This window comes from Labrus mixtus, chromosome 19 (genome assembly GCF_963584025.1).
Source record: "Labrus mixtus chromosome 19, fLabMix1.1, whole genome shotgun sequence".
Classification (NCBI taxonomy): Eukaryota; Metazoa; Chordata; class Actinopteri; order Labriformes; family Labridae; genus Labrus; species Labrus mixtus.
This window is the reverse complement of record NC_083630.1, coordinates 23,380,766-23,390,765: the sequence shown is the minus strand read 5'-3', so window position 1 is coordinate 23,390,765 and position 10,000 is coordinate 23,380,766. Positions and strand designations below refer to the sequence as shown.

The 10,000-nt window shown below is 43.8% G+C and overlaps 2 protein-coding genes across 4 annotated transcripts in view; one reads left to right on the top strand and one right to left on the bottom strand.

The window, feature by feature from the left end:
* ackr4b (atypical chemokine receptor 4b) overlaps positions 1-10,000 on the top strand; it is a 393,880-nt gene that overhangs the window by 238,687 nt on the left and 145,193 nt on the right. The window lies entirely within an intron of this gene.
* dlgap1b (discs, large (Drosophila) homolog-associated protein 1b) overlaps positions 1-10,000 on the bottom strand; it is a 106,374-nt gene that overhangs the window by 57,334 nt on the left and 39,040 nt on the right. For all 3 annotated transcript variants that reach the window (XM_061065066.1, XM_061065067.1, XM_061065068.1), the window contains exon 2: positions 8,220-8,305. The gene's annotated coding sequence lies outside the window, so the exon portion shown is untranslated. The remainder of the gene's footprint in view (positions 1-8,219; positions 8,306-10,000) is intronic.

Below are 10,000 nucleotides of genomic sequence, written 5' to 3'. Positions count from 1 at the left end.
GTCACTGAGGCTCTTGTTTGCAGAGCAACACAGAAAAGTGTGCAGATTTTTTTGGGGGGGAAAAAATGCAGCAACGGAGGCAACAGAGCATGGCATTGGGAGGTTTTTGTTTGGAGGTTTTCAAAGTGCACTTCTATGTACAGCTGGAGAAGTACAATAATGTCATGTGTCGTATCTCGTATGCTTATTTATCTTTAATTTGATTTTGTTTCATTTTTAATTTGAGAGATAAAAAACACAACTTAATGTGCATAATTTAAAAAATAACAGAAATATAAAACGGTTATCACATAATGGATTCAGACTGCTCGTCACATAAAGACATGTCGGACAGAGCTGTGTCTATACGATGATGTGAGGTCGCTGTCCTGAGAAAGCTTCTGTCATCTCTCATAAAGACGAATCGACTCGTTCAAACTCTTGATCTTTAAAGGACGACGGGTGAACCGAGAAGCGGTGACACTGTGACTCCGATTTGAAAGGCCAGGACTCTGCTGAGATCCTTATTGTATGGCTGAAGGTTGAATCCATCATGGACATACGGGAGGAACAGCTTCCATCTGCTCAAAAAGGACGCCGTTCACTTTTAAGATGTGATTACAGTTCTTTGTAATAAAAGGCAAGCGTGTGATCTCTCGGCTAAATTCAGAGCTTCACTTGAAAGAGGTCTGAACCGTGTGAGGCGTGAGAATGATTTCACTGGAAGACTTTGATACTTTATACAGCTCCAGGGTTTCCCCATACCTCCAAACCTGCTTACTTTCATTTAAAATTGCATGTACAACTACTCTTTTTTTACTGAAGAACCCGTCGAACATATAGCTGTATGTCTCAAAACTAAAAAAAAAAATATATATATATATATATATTATATTAATAATAAATTATAAAATAATATAATAATATTATATATATATAATTATATAATAAAAAATATATATAATAAAAAAACTCAAAAAAATAAATAAAATAATAAAATATTTTATATTAAATAATAAATTATATAATAAATATAATAATATTATATATATAATTATATAATAAAAAAATATATAATAAAAAAACAAACAAAAAAAAAAAAATAATAATTGCATGTACTGTTTCTATGAGGGGGGAAATAAATCGGAGATCGTTACTGAACATGGTCAGGAACCCACATCAGAGACAGCCTGCGAGATGTGCTGAAGAATAATCCATAGAAGAAGTCTTCAGTCGGGAGTGTGTACACACTGAGCTTCTTGCTCTTTGTAAAAACTAAATGTCCTTAGACTTAAACTAAATCTTAGTCCACATCTTTTCCCGGGCGCTCCTGAGCTCTCATAGGGGTCCCTCTGGATCTTTGGTGGTGACAGCCTGCTGCTCTGGAGATGTCTCAGTGCCTCACTAACAAACTGGTTTTGTGTGTGCACATGAGCGAGGAGTGAGAGTAAACACAGAGTAGATTTGGTTTACGGTTTAGCGGCTGCACTAACAAAACATAATTTAATCATGATGTAGTGAGAAAGTGAGGGGCGTCGACTCCTCTCAAACTGGGACACCACAGTGTTTGAAAAAGCAGCGGCTGCCAACACAGACTCAAAAGGTAAAAAAGCATCTGGAAGTAAATACATTAAAAACGTCCTCAGAATAATAATAAACCTCGTGTTTGTATTCTCTCCTCAGAGCTGTGAAATCTGAGCCAGTTAACCGCTGAACTACGTGGAGGTGGCATATTGCTGTGACAGCGATGACTACATCAAGCCAGGTATAATCGGCCGGTGTGTGTGCATCCTCGTTGTTCTACACAACACGCTGCAGCAGCTCCATTCATTAGCGGCAGTGGCGGCGGCCATGACCCACATGAGAAACTGCTGCTAATGTCAGAGTGAAGCTCGCATCGCTTTCTGCCTCCAGGCTCCTTCTCTCGTGTGTTCACAGCTGATAATAAGAGTTCTGCTGCTTCTTCATTAAAGCTGCTGTTTCATACCGTGCAGAAGCACAAAATAACTGAGCATGCACAATTTAACTTCACCAAACAAACTGTGTAAATTCAGCTCCCCCCCCCCCCCCCCGATGACTGTTCTTTAATCCTTTGCAGACTCACTGGAGAAACGGACTTTCAGGATTCTGTGCATGCAGAGCGGCTGTGTGCATGTTGTTTGATTGTATAATAAGCGCAGTGCACGCCATCAGATAGCATTAGCATCAAACGTGCTACCACAGGGGTCAGGACTGTCAGGTGATTTCATGTGACTTAGTTAATTACACGTGTGCCTCAAGCGCACACAGCTTCTGTGTTTACAGGCTTTAAGCTGAGACAGTAAACACACCTGTGTCTTTTATTTTTCAGTCTGATATTGAACAAAATGTTCTAAATTAAACCTTATCACTACAGGGACGTTCCTATGCACTCATTTCCCAGTCGATTAGAATAGAATAAAAAAAATCTTTGTTGTCGACCAGAGGTGGAAATTAGCCTCCGGCTCTCCAGAGACGTAAAGCAGCATAAAAACCTTCAGGCGGTCGGTAACACAGACACGCAGAGCAGCTGAGTTTACACATTCACACACAATCAGTCATCTCTTTTAAGTCCTTTTCTTAAGAAACACTTTTTCTGGGCGAGCCTTTCCTGCCTTTTAAATTGTTACTATTTTCACTTTTTAGAATTCCTTTAAAATAATTGTATGTATTTTACAATTCTTTAAAAAAAAAAGGGATTTTATATCTTAAAGTGATTTTTATTCCTTAATCTTGCCTTGTTTATTTTTTATATTTGATGTCCTTGTAAAGCACTTTGTAACTTGTTTTTGAAAAGTCCTCTATAAATAAAGATTATTCTTATTATTATATAATTAAAACCAGCTCATATCAAGGTTTAGATCTTATCGGTCATGTTGTAGGATTAAGGATGTTTATCGAACTTGGGATAAATTACTTCTTAACCTCAGACTCTATAGCACCAAATTTGTATAAAAACCTCCAGAAGGGAGGATGCGAACTATCTGCTAGGATCCTCCTCGCTCTCTTTCCTTGCCTGGTTTTGCCCAAGATGTCTGCCTCTTAAAGGCTCCTTAAAAATGACCGACCGCGGCGCTCACTGTGTAAAAAAGGAGCATTGACTGGAGTGGTAGTGAGGGCTCATCGACGACATCGGGCGTCCCAGGTGTAACGCCCCCTCTGCTCACTCTGATTGTGCGGCTGACGTCTTCCCTCTCCTCTTGAAAAGTAGTTCAACAGACTCGTTCTTCTCTCTCTGACTCTCGAGGGTGACGATGTTTAATCATGACGAAGGTGACTTATCGCTCACAACAGTACTCAAGAAAGTGGTATAAAAGTGTGATTTGCATATAAATGTGTCATGAAATAACTAACTGCAGCTCAGGAAAGAATTCATGCAGAAAAGAAAAAAAGTCAACATAACTGCAAAGAGCCGATTAAGCTGGCTGTGTCTCTGAAGAGATAACCTCCGTCTCTAAGACTAATGCGAGGCTATCTGATTAACTGCTCAGGTCAGAGGTCATGGCAGGTAAAAATATCAGAAAAAGCTGGATGATCCAACGTCACATTAGGGATGTGTCACCATCCAACAGAGCGCGATGGGAGCTGCGTTGTCAAACCCCGCTGTCTTCTCGCATGAGCGCTCGAGGACGCGTATGCAATGTGACACACACACACATGCATCAGGAAAGCAATCACAAGTACTGATGTAACACCATGCATGCACGGGGCGAGGAGGAGTAGCTCTCTCCCTGCACGCTGTTCAGACTCTAACAAAACATGCTTCCTGCACAGCGAGCAGGTGTCACAACAAACCTCGCATCAAGACTTGATTTCCAAAAAATTCCCAACTTAAAGGAACCAGCATGTCCTCAATGTGGACTCAACTATGTGTCCTGTCAACCCAGATTAAGCTAACATCTATTGAAACCTCAAGACTGGGGCCGTGTTGCTGCTGAGGTCAAATCAGTGAGCCTGGTTCCCTTCAGAAATTCATCGGCAAACGTTCAGCAGCATCTGTAATGAATAACACTGAGAGAAGGAAACAACAAGGCCAGAGGAAAAGGGGGAAAAGCAGAATGCAGCTCAAATGTAGCATCACTTCCTCATTCACCTGCAGCTGCTGTGAGTTTTTAGAAATACACTTTTTGATTCTGGAATAAAAAGAGATTTTAAAAAATAAAGCTGAAGTGCTTTAAGTGTTGGAGGCTTCTCAATGATGTTTGTTCAAAAAAAAAAAACTTGGCTTACAGAAACAGTCAACCCCTTAGCGCCAGTCTGTGCCTCTTCTTTATAACGTTCTGAAAAATAAACAGCAGTAATCTTTTGAACAAGCCGGCACGCTGCTCAACATCTCCTGCAGCTGTTTGGAAGATGTTTCCAGATTCCTTTAAGACTTTTGAACTTTGTTGGATTAAATAATATTTCATCTGTTTGCAGGAACAAAAATGTTTTATTTATAACCCATTCCTCAACTTTTCATTTCTGAATCCTCGGCAGCAGAAATCAAGCATATCCTGTGTAAATGTGTCTCTGAGTCATGACTGTCTACAATGAGGGAGAAGCTCGAGTCCCGCTGGCTGTGTTGTTGTCAGAGCCGTGTTTACATGGACGGGACGGCCGGCTCCTCCCCTTGTGTATAAAAGCTGTTTTAGTCAAGAACTAGAGAGAAGAAGAAGAACATACTCACTGATTATTTGGATTATCACGTTGGCATTTTGCATGCAATGTGAAGCTACGAGCTAACTAAAGAGCGCTAACACAACAATGCGTTGTGTGAAACGTGCCGCTCATTCAGCCACTTCACTTAGCTTCCTGTTTTATCATTTGCTCAGGCCGACACAGATAACAGTCTCCTGGGTTAGAGCTGTACCGAGGTGACGAGCATTACATTAAATATGAGCATCAGATTTGATAACCAGCGAGGCTCAGCGTGTGACTGACGGTCAAGGAGCCTCGTCCCTGCAGCAGCGGCAGCAGCAGCGAGATACCGTCTTTATAATTGAGTTTTTGAAGGTTTTTAAAAAATAGGACTTTTAAACGAGGTGTGTGATTATGAATTCATGAGCTGGAGATGCTTCAAGATAAACAACTTCCAGCAGAGCATTTATATTAAAATGCATTAATCCTCATTAACGCCTTAATCATAATAACATTTCAGAACACTGAACATTTATAAAGTTGCTGAAGCTTGGGGGGATAAATAAATGTAAAACAGTGGCAGTAATTAGGCTTAAATGTGTGTATGGAGCCGCTCTTGATTTCTCTAAAGTGCTTCTCGGCGCTCAGTGTTTTTGATGATTGCATCAACAAAAGCTCTTCTCAGGGTCGTCTGCAGAGGAACACAGAAGAAATGAAAAACAGCATGTTGCCTTGAATTGCTTTAACCCACATGCTAGCTGCAGTTAATCAGCTATGTGCAGGTAGTTTCTTGTTAATCTGTTTCTATTACGGGCACCTTTGCAGGAGAAGGAGAAGCTCCGACACATTTCCGGACCGTCAGAAGAGTTCAATCAAGTCCAGCTGGAAGGAGAGGGCGGCTCCTCCGTCTCTGTTACATCCCAACACACTCCTCTATTGTTCCTCCTGCGTTAACCTCCAACCAGACTCTCCACTCTCTGATGTTCCCGCTTCATTCTTATCCCCAACCAACCCCGACCGTCTGCTCCGCCCTGCTGTGATTGCCCCGTATCAGCGGCGCAGCTCTCCTCCCACACGGCCGAGATTCACCTCATCTGATCGTCCTTAATTACACACTCACTCGCTGCCTAATCTCACACCGCCTCACACACCCGGGAGAGAAGAGAAAAACCCCACTTCATGTTGGAAACCTTTAAAAGTAGTTTTTGCAGGATAACATCAAGATCTCTTCAGTCTCTGAAATAAAAAGAAATAGGTTTAAATTGAAGAGTGTGGCTGCACAGCGGGGATTCTTTGATGGAGCCTCGGCTATCATGGCGTTTATCCCTCCGCCCGGTGAACCCTCTCCTGAGTGTAAAACCACATTTCTCCCTTTTCTAATAGTCTTCAGAGATGACCCCGGACCAGTGCCATGATACGTTTTTCCAATGATATGCTGTGCTCGCTTTAAATCCTGAGTTTGGCATCGGTCCCAGCTGGTTCCACATCAACCACTCGTGGTGCATGCTTCACTTCCTGCCTCATTCACCTGCAGCTGCTGGGAGTTTTTAGGAAAACACCTTTTTTACTCTGGAGTAAGATTACAGCTTGTGTTTTCTACCAATGTATCGCACAGCTTTAAAGGCTTAATCTGTGAATTTTCACACTTAAATGTAGAAATCAAGTATATCCTCTGAAAATAACTCTGTGAGTCATGACTGTCTACAATGGGTGTAACACCCGAGTCCCACTGTCTGTGATGTTTTCAGAGTTTTCAGAGTCCTATCTTCACTTTGTTTACATCGCCCGGACGGCCGGCTGACTCCTCCCCCTCGTGTATAAAAGTTGTTTAATTGAGGGACTAGAGAAAAGAAGAATAACATACTGTACTCACTGCTTAACTGTGTTTCTAGATCACGCTCATTTCAGGTAAATTTACATGCAGTGTGAAGATATGAGCATAATAAAGATCGCTAGCATTAGCATGCTAACACAACAATGCAGCGCGAGTTGTTTTGGTTTCATGCTGGTGCTCAAGGGCGACATCTGCTGGATCAAAAAATCACATATAAAGCCTTTAAGTGCCTAGATTATGTTTTTAGTAATAAAACTTTGCATACAGACCGGTCGGCCCGGCTCTCCCTGAGACTGAGGCTCTACCAAACATGCTTCCTGCACAGAGAGCAGGTGTCACAGCACACCTCACATCAAGATGGGCCAGTGGCCTGGTGGTTGGTGTGCACGGAGGTCGTGGTCCTCTAGGCGGGCGGGCCCAGACTTGAATCCAACCTGTGGCTCCTTTCCTGCATGTCATTCCCCCTCTCTCTCCTCTCTCCTATCTCTGAATGTCTTGCATCAGAATTTGGCGACTCAGAACCAGCATGTCCTCAATGTGGACTCAACTATGTGTCCTGTCAACCCAGATTAAGCTAACATCTATTGAAACCTCAAGACTGGGGCCGTGTTGCTGCTGAGGTCAAATCAGTGAGCCTGGTTCCCTTCAGAAATTCATCGGCAAACTTTCAGCAACATCTGTAATAACTAACATCCGATCATCCTGACAGAGGAGAGAAGGAAACAACAAGGCCAGAGGAAAAAGGTAGCATCACTTCCTCATTCACCTGCAGCTGCTGTGAGTTTTAAGAAATACACTTTTTGATTCTGGAATAAAGAAATTTAAAAAAATAAAGCTGAAGTGCTTTAAGTGTTGGAGGCTTCTCGATGATGTTTGTTCGCACTTTGAGTAAAAAAAAAAAAACTTGGCTTACAGAAACAGTCAACCCCTTAGCGCCAGTCTGTGCCTCTTCTTTATAACGTTCTGAAAAATAAACAGCAGTGATCTTTTGAACAAGCCGGCACGCTGCTCAACATCTCCTGCAGCTGTTTGGAAAATGTTTCCAGATTCCTGAAAAGACTCTTGAACTTCTTAAGCAGATAGCCTCGCCTCGTGGAAGCACAGCTCTGGTGGAGCTCCACATACACACACAGTCAGACATGCACGCACACACACAGTGCTGCGCTCCCCCGCTGGCTCAGCTGATCCCGTCTCGCCTCTGCAACCACCTCCACAGATGATAAGGGGGGTGTCACCTCGTCCCCTGGTAACACTCAGCACTTTGAATCCATTTTTAAGATCTTTTTACTCATTTTTTTATCTGTTTATCTCCACACTGCCCCCCCCCCCTCCCCCCCTCAAACAGCCTCGGTGAAACCACCTTCTGATTTTCTCTCTTCATCTTTTTCGGTCTTCTCACCAACACATCTTCCTGTCATTACGCCTCTCTGTGTGTCACTCCGCTCAGCGTTTGTGTCTTTTTTCCCCGTCTCGTTTCTGCAGCCGCTGATGGTCCGCTGTCAGCCCTGACGGATGTGTCTCCACTAACGATGCACTAAAAAGGTTACAGCTGCACGCTGAGCGCTGCATTCCAAAAGGCCAAAGGTGAACTGTGAGTGTGCAGGCGTGATCATCGATAGCAACCAGGAGTTGGTTTTTTAACACAGCAGCTCCTATAAAAACGTGGAGGATTGTCTCCATGTGCTGCATCCTGAAGCTTCTCAAAGCTCTCTATAATAATAATGATCGACAAGGAGAAACAGAAAGCATGCAGAGGAATGTAACTCACCCTCTTTATTGTCTCATCTTTGGCATCTTTTCTCTCCCGTGCTTAATCCCAGACTCCTCGTCCTCCGTGCGTGCACATTGCTCCACCTTGAAAGTGAATAAAAAAAAACAAGAGTCCACAGTTGAGGATGCATCACAACATATCAAAAACTCTCCTGTGGCGCCCCGGTGGCTAACGTGCAGGTCCATGTGCCATGTGCTCATGCTGTGTCGCTTCCATGCCCTTTTCCCCCCCACACTCACTCCAGCGTTGCAATTACAGCTGAAATGCTGGGGCTTGGTGGACAGCACAATTCTTTTACAATAGAAGGGATGCACACACACACAAACCCCCTCCTGCTTTTAACTACAGCAGCCCAAAGGAAAATGGGAAACTTTGATCTTTGTCGACCAGAGGGGACCGGATTAAAAGACATTAAAAATGGCTGTCTTTATAATCAGCTAAAGCCTGGTTTTGTTTGGTTTCTAAATCACAGCAGCGACATGTTGGGTTTTGATGCTAAACCTAAGTCTATTGGGGGATGCTTCCTCCCAGGCTCACGGCACAGAGAGCGTGAGGGGATATCCGCAGAATGCATAGCCAGCAGAGAAAAAGATAAGAGGAGAAAAAATCTTAAGCCTGTGTGAGCTTCTTTAAATCGAGCGTGTTAGTCCTTGAGGTGTTTCGCAGGAGGTGAAGCCAGCCTTTTGTCTCAGGGCAATGACTCACTCACTGCGCTTTACAATGAAGCAGATCACCAACACTCATGCTCCCATTTCTCAAAGCGCTCTGCAGAGGGCCTGTCATGTTGTGGTGGATTTATTTCTCACATGAAAAGGGGCTTATGTAAGAAAACATCCAGCTCTGTGACACATCTTATATAATTATCCCCCTTTAATAACCAAATCAAAAGCAGCACCCTCCTCGCTCGTGTGCAAAGAGGAGTTTTCTAGAAAAGCTTCCACTTCCTTGTTGTTGTGCCGCCGTGAAGGTGACGAAGAGGAGGTGGCAGGTAGTTCATGGCGGGGGCACGGAACAGATGGCGGTCTGTCCGGGCGCTCGCCAGGTGGGGACGGTTGGTTTTGGACAGGTTGCATGCATGCACACACACAAAAACACACGCTCCAACAGGTCAGAGGGAGGGCGCTGATGCTCCAGGGGGGGGGGGGGGGGGGGGGGGCGTCCTGCCCTCTCTTTGCATGACAAGGAGACCAAAAAAACAAAGTGTGGAGAAGTTCATGCAAAGTTAAGAGAGTGCAGAATTTTGACAGGTTTTACTGGAAACTATTTTCTAATTAAAAAAAACGTTGTGGAGGTAGGGGCGCCGGATAGCCTTGCGGTTATGTTGCACGCCCTATGTACGGAGGTGGTAGTCCTTATCACAGCGGACATGGGTTTGAATCTGCCCTCGGCTCTTTCCTGCATGTCATCCTCTACACTTCCTGTCTCTCTTGTACAAGTTGTAATCGTTTCTTCTTTCCCTCGATGTAAATGTTAAATCTTAAATGGACTTGAGCTTGTTAAGTTCTTTTCTAGTCTTTTGACTACTCAAAGCGCTTTTACACCGCAATTACACACTCTGGAGCCGATCGCAGCTGTCATTGGGCGGGAGGCGGGGTTACACTCTGGACTGGCCACCTGTCAATCACAGGTTCTGACATATAGAGACAGACACACATTCACACCTACGGGCCATTTAGAGTCAGCAGTTAACCTAACGAGCATGTCTTTGGACTGTGGGAGGAAGACGGAGAGAACCCACACATGCACAAAGAGAACATGCAAACTCCACACAGAGAGAC